This window comes from Bos grunniens, chromosome 12, assembly GCF_055505025.1.
Source record: "Bos grunniens cultivar Pamir isolate PY7600 chromosome 12, Bosgru_T2T1.0, whole genome shotgun sequence".
Classification (NCBI taxonomy): Eukaryota; Metazoa; Chordata; class Mammalia; order Artiodactyla; family Bovidae; genus Bos; species Bos grunniens.
Window position 1 is genome coordinate 52,260,409 of NC_141176.1, and position 12,986 is coordinate 52,273,394.

General features: G+C 40.6%; 1 long non-coding RNA gene across 1 annotated transcript in view; it reads right to left on the reverse strand.

Annotated features, from left to right (window-relative positions):
• LOC147361765 (uncharacterized) overlaps positions 1-12,986 on the reverse strand; it is a 181,916-nt gene that overhangs the window by 71,551 nt on the left and 97,379 nt on the right. The gene's annotated exons all lie outside the window — the stretch shown is intronic.

Here is a 12,986-nt window from a genome sequence, read left to right on the forward strand (position 1 = left end):
TTGTGTGAAAAGTAGTATAAACCTATTACAGTACAGTACTATATAGCTGATTGTGTTAGCTGTGTACCTGGGCTAATTTTGTTGGACTTACATTCCCAGTATGGAACTTGTTCCTATGTAGAGGACTTAGTGTACTCCTTGGTTTGTGGTCCCATCACTCCAGCTTCTGCCTCCATGGTCTCACGAGCTCATCCTCTTCTCTCTATGTTCCAATCTCCCTCTGCCTCTCTAATAAGAACACTTGTGTTGGCATTTAAGAATCGACATATCGCTAGCGGTAAAGAACCCATCTACCAGTGCCGGAGATGTAAGATACATGGGTTCGATCCCTGCATCGATCCAAGATGCCTTGGAGGAAGGTATGCAACCCACTCTAGGATTTGTGCCTGGAGAATCCCATGGACAGAGAAGCCTGGCAGGCTATAGTCCATGGAGTTGAAAAGAGTCAGACACTACTGAAGTGACTTAACACACATAACATATGATCAAATATCCTGATCTCAAAATCCTTAACTCTATCAACATCTGTAAAGACACTGTTTTCACAATTACAGGTTCCAATAATTAGGAAGGAGATCTTTTTGGGCGGAGTCTGGGTGGTGGTGGTATTTTCAGCCTATCACACTCATCACACTGCTCAGGACCATAGCTCAAGAATTTAAACATAGATAAAGAAAATGGTGGGGGGCGGGGAACCTGCATTATCCATAAGCCTCACACCATCCATGTCCTTCTCATGTCATGACTATATGATGTCAGGTGTTTGGAGTCATGTTCAGGGTCTTAGTCATAATGACGTTTGTGGATCAGTGGATTCTCTGCCTTTAGGCTAATAATAAAACATAATTGTAATGGAGGCAGGCAATATTCTTACCTGATACTAAACTAGGACCAAACTTGTTCTCTGATAAGGATTTGAGGTTTTGATCAAAGTGTTTTAGCTTAAAAATTATCTAGAGGCCAACAGTTTTTTGGTTTTTTTTTTTAACGTTCACAGGTTATTGTCGCTGACACCAATAGTTATAAATAAGAAGGCAGAGTTTACTTTAAAAAATGTCAGGTGAGGCTCTGGGAAAATATCAGGCCAGCTTCTGGGTCATGGTGCTTAGCTTTCAGCTGCTAATGTATGTAAATAACTCCATCCAGGGACCCAGCTGTTGTATGTTGAAATGTGCTGATGAAACTAAATTGGGATTCTAGAGAACACAAATCAAATTGTAAGCAAAATGACTGAAATACACCAGCCCTCCTTTGCAGCATCATAGGCCAACCCAAGAAAAATGACTAATGGGTAATAACACTAAGTCCTGACAGGAATCATAAGCTAGGAAGGAAGTTACATGTAAAATAATAATAAAGAATATTAAATTGCCACCAGGCCCTGGCTAGAGACAAATGAAAACGGAACAGATTTCTTACCACCAGTCACTTATTCAATCCCTTTGAAAATGTCCCTGGAATCTGCAGACAGTGAACGCGTTCACTCATATTCCCTTTCTACTAGAAAGGGATGTTTTCTCTGGAAAAGACAGATAAAGAAGGACCTTCTGAAAAGGAGGCTCTTAGAGGTACCCTCTGGCCAGTTCATTAGCCTTCCTTGGGCAACAAGGTAAGAAAACAGGCCACCTTTACCAGCTACTGGTAGAGAAAATGATGCACTTTTGCCAAGATAGCCATAGTTTGCTGGCTTTTCATTTTGTCTCTTGTAATGCCATTCTTATATGTAGAATATGAAGTAATTTGTAATTGTCCATGTAACTCACATTATTATTTTTACTCTAAGTGATATTTTTTCATCACAAGGTAATTTGGCTACTCTCTACCAGTTTAAACCCAAAGCTGTGTCATTGGTCACGAGAAAGAAGTGAGCTCCTGCTGCCTGCTCACTCCTTATCATCAAATTGTAAGCAAAACCCAGCCTGAAGCTCCTGTCGTCTCAGACGCAGCCTACACACCTCTCTGCAAAGGACGGGTAGCAAAACACTGCAAAACAGAGCAAGCAGCCTCTAATCTTGGATGGCAGTGTATTTCAGAGTATTGTTCTAGTTGCCCTATTTGTTCATCCTTGACTTTACTGACCTGTTAGGACAGCAGTTCTCAGCACTAGTTGCTCATTAGAAATACTTAGGAGATGTCGATAACCAGACTTGAAGTCAGAACCCATCCTAGTCTTGTTACAGGGGAAAACAAAATCTGACCCCATGTGGAATCTGTTGGTTTTACTTTAACCTTTGTTTCCCATTGCTTCTGTTCACTAATAGAATACTGCCCATTCATAATGGACTTCCTCAGGGAACCCTACCCCCGACTGAATGTTAAACCAAAATGCCAACTGTGAATAGCTACAACAAAGAAGAAATGAACACATCCCATCCCCGAGTGAGAGACTTTATTTTGGGGGGCTCCAAAATCACTGCAGATGGTGACTATAGCCATGAAATTAAAAGACACTTGCTCCTTGGAAGAAAAGCTATGACCAACCTAGACAGCATATTAAAAAGCAAAGACATTACTTTGTCAACAAAGGTCCATCTAGCCAAAGCTATGGTTTTTCCAGTAGTCATGTATGAATGTAAGAGTTGGACTATAAAGAAGGCTGAGCGCGGAAGAATAGATGGTTTGAACTGCAGTGTTAGAGAAGACTCTTGAGAGTCCCTTGGACTGCAAGGAGATCCAACCAGTCCATCCTAAAGGAGATCAGTCCTGGGTGTTCATTGGAAGGACTGATGTTGAAGCTGAAACTCCAATACTTTGGCCACCTGATATGAAGAACTGACTCATTTGAAAAGACCCTGATGCTGGGAAAGATTGAGGGTGGGAGGAGAAGGGGAGGACAGAGGATGAGATGGTTGGATGGCATCACCAATGCGATGGACATGAGATTGAGTAAGCTCCGGGAGTTGGTGATAACAGGGAGGCCTGGCTTGCTGCAGTCCACGGGGTCACAAAGAGTCGGACACGACTGAGCAACTGAACTGAACTGGCTCCCAAGGCTGGCCATTCCAGAAGATATTTGCAAGATAAATGGCCTTTTTACTTTACTTCCTCACCTCACCACCTCTCTGTTTTGTAAAAGAACCTGGCATCCAGACCCCATAAGATGGTTATTTTGAGACATTAATCTGCCATCTTCTTGGTCTGCCGGCTTTCCGAATAAAGTTATATTCCTTGCCTCGATACTTCATCTCCAATTTATGGGCATGACTGAACTTGGAGTAACAGTTTGAGGTCGGGCCCAGGCACTAGTATTTTTCTTAATTCCCTAAGTGATTCTAATGTACACAGGTTTGAGAACCATTGTTCTACCTTGCTAGCTTCTGCTCCTTTTTACCTTCCACTTCTTCCCACACTTTCTTCCACACTTAGCTACCTAGACCACCATATTTACCCACTTCTTTTCATCATTCTACGACCTCTTGACCTTCATTTTGCTGCCTCTTGCTATGGTACTCTCTTGCTCTTCTCCAGACTTGATAAAAACCTGGCAAGACCTTCTGATCAATTTTTTTCCAGGTCCTGTCTTCTCCTGGCTATTCCCAATAGAACATCCACCAAGGTTACAAAAGTACCTTGGCAAGAGTCTAACTACCCACTCACCATTTTCCTCCTTCATTTAAGCCCGTCTCAAATCTTACAGTCCACATAATCTTTTGCTCTTGGAACTCAGCAACATTCAATGCCTTGCTCTTGCTCTACATTTGAACCAAAAACCTTACCCTAGCCATTTCTTTGTCCATCTATCCATTCTCTTTTCCATCACAGGACTTCTCAACTTCAAAACTATCACATGTAAAGTTAAATCATTCTTTGTTGTGGGAGGCTTTCCTGTATATTAATAGAATGTTTAGCAGCATCTCTGGTCCCTGCTCAGTAGATGTCAGGAACAGTCTTCCTCCAACTTGTAAAACAAAAATGTCTCCAGATATTACCAAATGATCCCTGGGGAGAGGGAAGAACTGCCCCTCCATCCTGACACCCCATTGAAAACCACTGCTCTGTATGCCTAAAACTACTTCAATTCAGTTCGTTCCTCTGCCATCTGGTGTATATTTCCTTCCCAGTTTCGATTTCACCCAAGTTTACAATCCATTACTCTGAAGCATCTACTTCCTCCTGAGTTGGCAGCCTTCAGCTTTGATTCAACTTCACAAATGATGCCAACTCCAAAGCAGCTAAGACAGATCCTCACATCTGTTAGTCATCCTTAACCCTCCCGTTGCAGAGGAGCAACGATAATTTCTCCATTACATACCTTTGTTCCACAAAGACTGGCCTTATGCTATAAGTCCTGTGAACACCAAATTAATTTATAAAACAGTGGGAGTATTAATAGAACATATATCAGACCCTCTCTTAAAATTACAGATGCTAAGCTGGTTCCTGACTCTAAACACACGTACCTTCCTGAACAATTATTCATTTCTCTCTTTAAATAGGAATCATATGTTCTTGCAAAGCCCTTTGAAATTTCAAATTGAGTGGAATTTCAATTCATTTTGAGTAATAATTCTTAATTATCTGAGCTAATGCAAAGGGGTGAAGCACAAAAAATTAAAAATTCACATAATACAAATTTAAGCACATACTGACACAAACACATATTCTCAAATTTTCAGAAATTAAAAGGTTACTAAAAGTTATTAGACTGATTTTATTGTGTGACTCATAACTCATCCAAGTGAAGAATTGCTAATATGTTTGAGAATAACATTATTGGCAAAACACAACCAAAGAAATGACTTTCCATAGTTCTTCATCATAATTGGAGATAATTTTAATGTCCAATTCTTGGTCAAGCTAAAGAACAACTTTTATTTGCTTTATAATTGTCTATATTTTGTTACCTTTATTAAGCCCATATTATTTTACTATGATACACTATACATAATGTAAAATTTACCATTTTAAGTGGTAAATTTTTTAGTGGACAATTTTTTTTTTTTTAAGTGGACAATTCTGTGGCATTACATGCATTCACATTGTTGTGCAGCCATAACCACCATTCAATTCCAAAACTATTTCATCTACATGGGGGCTCATTGTTAAAACGGCTCATTATGTTGACCTTGCAAACAAAGAATAAAATCACAGTGACCCTTGAGACTGACCAAATTGCCAAATAACATTCTGTTTTCCCACTGGCACCTACCTTCTCAGGGCTACAAGACCACCTGATTTCAGACTTTTGGCTACATGACCACAGGACTCAGCTACAGGCTAAAAATTAACCATCCCTTCAGAGAATTTTTCATTGGCAAGGGTATAAGAAAGACCCCATCAGAAAGGGAGGACACTGGTTCTCCTTAAGGGCCAGTCACCCTCTCATTTCCCTCTAATAAATTTCCTTTTCTTTGCCTGAATGCCGGCTGGCTTTCTTTTTCTCCACACTCACCTTACAGTCTTCTCCAATAACAACAGGTTTTATTAGATACTGCCTCTGCTCTGCCTACTAATAATCTGCTAAATGTCATTTTAAATTAATTTCCTATAGCTCTTACTGAAATAAATGTAAAGTCTACCAAAATAATTGTTTTCAAGGACAGCATTTATATAGGTTTATTAATTCAACTTTCTCATACAAAAGGAGAATTCTTGTCTTTTCATAATCGTGCTTCATACATTCCCACTACTCAATGCCTGACTCATCCTGACCTTCTTCCATCTCCCTGTCAACAGCCTAGGGGAACTTAACATGTACAAGCCCCAAAGGCTCTTTTCTCCTCTTAGATCCAGAAACTAAGATAAAAGCAGTGATTTTCCTCACTTATCCTCAAATTGCACTAGAATGAAATTATATGATGATAATAGCATGAAGCTTTTTTGAGAATTCTCTTAAGACTCTGGGAGAAGATTGTGCATTATAGGGGAGAAATATAACAACAATATAATGAAGTTTTGGTTTGGCCTGCTATAACAAAAATACCATAGACCATCTAGCTGAAGCAGCAAACATTTCCTTCTCACAGTTTTGGAGGCTGGGATGTCCAAGATGGAGGAACTGGCAGATTTGGTGTCTGATGAAGGACTGCTTTCTGGTTCATAGACACACATCTTCTCGTTGACTTTACATGGTGGGAGAAATGAGGGGTCTCTCTGGGGTCTCTTCTATAAGGGCACTAACTCTATGCATCAGGGTTCCACCCTCATGACCTAATCACCTCCCAAAGTCCCCACCCTCAAACTCCATCACAGTGGGAATTAGGATTCCAGCATATGAATTTGGGGAGGACATAAACACTCAGCCCATAGCACTGTGGCTATTTCTTGCTCGCATTTTAAAAGAAAGCCTCTCAGATCCCTGGATAAAACACTGACCTTACAGCTGTGTTTCTAACATAAACTGAGGGGGAGAATTTATACATTTGAGTACACGTGGTTCTGAGCTGAAGGAAAAAAAAACCATGTCTGCTATTGTAAGGTCAACACATCATTGTACAGATCATTCATTTTTTAAAAGTCCTTAAAGCTGTCATTTTAAAAACTCACAACTCTCACCAGCTGAATATTTGAAACAGTACACTCTAGCATGTCAGGGAAGTCAAATTTCTTTCGTACAACTCTTAAGAGGCACCTCTTGAAACTTTCCAGTTAAGATTTTCAAAACTCTGTAACAAATAACAGCCCCAGAGGAAAGCCTATAATATAGCTGTCAGTGAACTTAACTTCCATCATAAAATGGAAATATTGTCAAGTGTTTTGGGCTTTGGAACAGCTGCCACCTAACAACTATTGAGAAAAAAATAACCAAATCAGTTTAGGTCTCATTATAATTCTTGTGACTTTCAAGTCAAAGAGGATAGTCATTTTTATGTATTTATTTGTGAAAACTACAATTACAAATTTCTCAAAAAATATATACATAGGTATATAGAGGGAAAAGTGATTCTTGGTAGTGTTACCAAAAAGGTAAAAGCCAATTCTAAGTTAGTTCATTTTTTTCCCTAATACATAAAAGAATGAATTAACATAAGCACTCATTCATTTATTCAACACACTTCTACTGATGATCTATTATGTGTTAAGCAGTATGGAGCCCTGAAACAAAACTAAAGAAATAAATGCTTTTTCCCCTCCTACAAATGGGCAAATAGATGTCAAAGGTGAGTGAATATTAAGACTACACCATAAAGAAAAGCAAACAACCCAAGTCACCAGGAAATCTAAACTCCTAGTTTCATTTCCTTCACATTCCTCTCACCCTAACCTGTGACTTTCATCCAATGTTTTCCAAAGAAAAAAGATAAAGGCTGAACAAGAAGATATTTTTACTGCCCTTTCCATCAACATACAGAAATGAGGGCTTCATCTCACCTTGGATTCTTTATCACCAACCCAGAAAGTAATGGAGAAAGATAATGAATTAATGAGGAATAATTTGTAAATAACTTGGGAAATTTTTGCCAGTTACTATAACAAAAGAGAAGCCCCAAATTTTAAAAAATGCCATTTTCCACTCTGAAAAACTCCGGAAGGGCAGCACATAACAGAGTATCATTCTTAGTAGATATTCATGTACTTTTTTAATTGCAAGGGGAGATACTATTCATCAAAGTCCAAAAATGCCAAGTGTATAATGCCCAACGTGGTGAAGATTTCTGTGATTTTTGGTTGTTCCAGAGGTAAAGTTTCTTTAACTGGCCAGTTCACCATTTCCCTCTCTGTTGTGGAAGATAAAGAAAGAAAACCTGAAAGGACCTGCCTGTTTCCCAGATATTTGAGGGGTTCAATGAATGGTTGTTGAAAGCTGAAAGGATGAACTGCTATTTCAGGGTTCTTGATGCATTAATGCAGGGAGGTACTTGATAAACTACCTACTAAGTAAATAATTCATTAGGTTTCTCTCAAGACTTCCTAACACATCTCTTGAGGATGGGATCTAGGGATTAACAGAAGAGTTCCTCATTCAAACACAGTGTTCCCACAGCAGGGAAAGGAGAAGATAGACAAATTCAGAGAGTAACATTGAAATATATACATTACCATATGTAAAATAGATAGCTAATGGGAAGTTGCTATATAGCACAGGGAGCTCAACCTGTGACAACCTAGAGGGGTGGGATGGAGTTGCAGGGTGGGAAGAATCTTCAGAAGGGAGGGGACATTTGTATACTTAGGGCTGATTTGTATTGTTTCATGACAAAAACCAGCACAATATTATAAAGAAATTATCCTCCAATTAAAAATAAATTCAAAAGAAAAACCACACTGTTCCCAATATTATTGCAAACAAATCTCATGTAAAATTGCATGACCTAAATAAAGAAGTTGTGGTACGTATATACAATGGAATATTACTCAGCCAGAAAAAGAAATGCATTTAAGTCAGTTGAACTGAGGTAGATGTAGAGCCTGTTACATAGAGTGAAGTCAGTCAGAAAGAGAAAAACAAATATCATATATTAACACACTTTGGCCACCTGATGAGAAGAGCTGACTCATTTGAGAAGACCCTGATGCTGGGAAAGATTGAAGGCAGGAGGAGAAGGGGATGACACAGGATGAGATGGTTGGATGGCATCACTGATTCAATGGATATGAATTTGAGTAAACTCCGGGAGTTGGTGATGGACAGGGAGGCCTGGCGTGCTGTGGTCCATGGAGTTGCAAAGAGTCGGACACGACTGAGCGACTGAACTGAACTGAACTGATGGAATCTAGAAAAATGGTACTGATGAACCTATCTGCAGGGCAGGAACAGAGACTCAGACATAGAGGACAGACTTACGGACATAGCAGGGGGCAGGAGATGGTGGGAGGAATTGAGAGAGTAGCACTGAAATATATATATCACCATATGTAAAATAATAGATAATGGGAAGTTGCTGTATAACACAGGGAGCTCAAGACAGCATTCTGTGACAAGCTAGAGGGGTGGGAAGGGGTGGGAGTGGAGAGGAAGTTCAAGAGGGAGGGGACGTATGTATACTTATGGCTGATTCACATTGTATGGCAGAAGCCAACACAATACTGTAAAGCAATTATCCTCCAACTAAAAATAAAGTTTTTTTTTAAGTTGCATGACCTGAAATGTTTGAAGGGAGAAGAAAGGTGAACAAAACCTTACCCCACAGGCAGACTCGTGTGTTCTGCCTGTGACTCTCCTGGAATTCTCCAGACCAGAATATTGGAGTAGGCAGCCTTTCCCTTCTCCAATGCAACCCTTTGATTACTTCACATTTTACTTAAAATTCTTCATCCCTAAGAACTATAATGTTCAAATCTTTCAATATCATATATGAGGCTCTCATGGGCTTCCCAGGTGGTTCAGTGGTAAAGAATCTATTTGCTAATGCAGGAGACATGGGTTCCATCCCTGGGTCAGGAAGACCCCCTGGAGAAGGAAATGGCAATCCACTCCTGTATTCTTGCCTGGAAAATCCCATGCGCTGGTGGGCTACAGTCCATGGGGTCACAAAAGAGTTGGACATGACTTAGTGACTAAACAAGAACATAAACATTGCCTCTCCAGCTGTTTTTTGTTTGGTTGATTGGTTGACTTTTTTGTTTTGGTTTGATTTGGTGTTTTGGGTTGTGCGATTGGAGGGGGTTGGCTTTTTCCCCTAAGTTTATGGTTCTTACCATCCCTGGGTCTTTCCTCATTAAGTTGGCCTATGCCTAGAAGGCACCTCCATTTCCTCTTCACCTTGAAACCTCAGTTTTGGCATCTCTTCCTCCAGAAAGCCTACAGAGTTAGATATCTCCCTTTCTCACTCCTATAATTACTCAGGCTATCCCAGCACCGCACTTCAAAGTTACGTTGTCATTATTCAACAGCTCCCTTACTAATGCTCAGCACTTACTTACTCGTGTGTCTCTGAGACAGGCACAACCCAGCATACAGTAGGTACTCATGAGATTTTGAATGACTAGTGAACAACTGCCCATAGAGAAATCTTACAGAAGCCAAGTTAAGAGTTAAGGACCAAAAGTAACCCTCTATGCCTCTCTTTTACTTAGCCCCAGAGAGCACCCTACCTGTAAGTGGAAGCAGAGGTGCTTTTTGGCTTCAGAACAGCACTGACCTTGAAACTTACTTTGTGAGCAGAGCAAAGAGCTTGAGAGACTAACATCTCCCCTAACCTAGCCATCAAAACACTAGCCCAACAGATACCAACAGTTCTCAACCGCACCACCACCACCACCATCACCAAGTTCTCATCGACAAAGGAAGGTGAAGACCTCCCTGGAATTCTACAACTTCAGGGTATCTTTAAAGGTTAGGAATTTGTCTTTTAAATTCACGTAAATTTACCATTCTTTCCATTAAATGGAAATCAGTCTTTGTAAATCAGTTACCAGGTAAATTACTTAATTCCTTAATTAATATATCTACACCTCAATTAGTCCAACTAGTATTCCAGGAAGGTGCTCCGTATTTATTTTATAGTTTCCCATCCTTTTCCAACTCCCCCAAGAGGTGCCTCATTAAGAAGTATGGGAAACATTATAGTTCCTCTAATGTACTATATTCTTAAAAACCAAGCATCAGCCATAAGTAATGAAAAAAAACTAGAATAAAAACTGAGGGAGGAGGACTTTCATAAGTTGAGAAAAACAAAGGTGTGTGTGGGGTTTGGGTTTTTGGTTTCTTTTTTTTTCTTGCAAGGGGGGCTTGTCCTCAATGTGAATGGTACATAAAACTTCACACTGTTATCTAATGACTCTGTAGTTATTTCATACTACCACCATCCTCATTCCCTTTAGAATTTCCAATGAAACCTATTATTTCCATAGCACTTAAAGGAGAAAAAAGCATCTCCAGGTGCTTTCTCTCTTGACATCACTTCATACAAAAAAGACTCAGATATATTTGCATATATGTAAAAAGATATTCAATAGAGCACTTTTCGAAGCAGAATAAAAAACTTAAATGCCCATCAAAAAAAGACTGGCAAAATAAATGACACCACATCTAGACAATGGCAGATCACTCAGAATATTATGACGCCATCAAATAAGATGAGGTAAATCACTGCTACATGTCCAAGCATGCATTTCAAGAGCTCCAGGGTCAGTGGTTAAAAGAAGAAAGCAAGGCAAGGAATGGATATAAACCCTACTGAACACACAAAACAGAGAGAGGAATTATTTATGTATTCATTCATTCCTATATTCATTCATTTGTTCAATATATGGAATATTTCTATAAAGATTTACCAATGATTACCCCTGGGAAGGAGATCAGCCCTGGGTGTTCTTTGGAAGGAATGCTGCTAAAGCTGAAACTCCAGTACTTTGGCCACCTCATGCAAAGAGTTGACTCATTGGAAAAGACTCTGATGCTGGGAGGGATTGCGGGCAGGAGGAGAAGGGGACGACAGAGGATGAGATGGCTGGATGGCATCACTGACTCAATGGACGTGAGTTTGAGTGAACTCCTGGAGTTGGTGATGGACAGCGAGGCCTGGCGTGCTGCGATTCATAGGGTCGCAAAGAGTCAGGCACAACTGAGCGACTGAACTGAACTGAACTGTACCCCTGGGAAGGAAATGGCAACCCACTCCAGTACTCTTGCCTGGAAAATCCCATGGATGGAGGAGCCTGGTAGGCTATAGTCCATGGGGTCACAAAGTGTCAGACACGACTGAACGACTTCACTTTCACTTTCACCCCTGGAAAAAACTAGGGGTTACTGAAGGGTGGACATCTACTTTTTATGATATACACTCTTATGCTGCTTAAATTTTTCACCCTATATTTTTTGGAAACTAAAACAAAAGCTATCTAGAGGAAGTACAGGCAAAAGCAAAGAGGAAGGCCAAAGGCGGCCTTGCTCCTCCGCCCAATGCACAGCTTCCTGTGTCACAGCCCAGCAACACAGGACTGGTGCGGCCAGCTTCAACGTCTGTGGTTTCTCAACCCGGGGGCACTGTGTTTTCAATCAAGAACGGTGGGACATCAGTGACCAGGGATGATTCAAGAAAGAGCCCCTATATTCAAAATGCAGATATATTTGTTCATACAGATGATTCACTTTGTTGTACAACAGAAACTAATACAACATTGTAAAGCAATTATACTAAGACAATAAAATAAACAGACTTCCCAGGTGGCTCAGACGGTAAAGAATCCACCTGCAATGAGGAAGACCTGGGTTTGATCCCTGGGTTGGGAAGATCCCCTAGAGGGAGGGCATGGCAACCCACTCTAGTGTTCTTGCCTAGAGAATCCCCATGGACAGAGGAGTCTGGCAGGCTACAGTACATGGGAGTCATATAGAGTCAGACACAACTGGTTGACTAAGAACAGCAAATAAAATTTTAAAAAAAAATGCAGAGCCTCTTCCCACATTCTTTAGATTTTTATCTTCATGCATTATACTTTTAATTAAGGCCTATCTCACAGCTTCTTTTTCCTTTTCCTATAAACTTGAAGAGGTCATCTCTATCTACAACCCCATCCTCTGTTCAAAATAATTCACATGTGTTGCCAAGACTGTGGTCAAAGGAAATGTTTGTGAAGGGCTTTACCTCCACACTAAGGACCAAACCACCCTGACAACGGGGGTTCTTGACAAAAAACTCTGGGGAAAAGGCCCATTCTCTCCTGGCCCAGCTGGCTAATTTCCGAGGAGGAGCCCTTCTAATGGTATTAACCTCACAATAATTTAGGAAGCATTACCAGTTTTTAAGGGGCTTCCCTGGTGACTCAGAGGTAAAGAATCCCCTTGCAATATAGGAGACGCAAGGGACTCAGGTTCGATCCCTAGGTCGGAAAGATTCCCTGGAGGAGGGGTTAGCAACCCACTCCAGTATTCCTGGGGCTTCCCTGGTGGCTCAGATGGTAAAGCATCTGCTTGCAATACGTGAGACCGAGGTTTGATCCCTGGGTCGGGAAGATTCCCTGGAGAAGGAAATCGCAACCCACTCCAATATCCTTGCCTAGAGAATTTCATGGACACAACAGCCTGGCTACAGTTCATGGGGTCACAAAGAGTAGGCCACGACTGAACCACTAACAGGAACTAACCGGTATTCTTGCCTGAA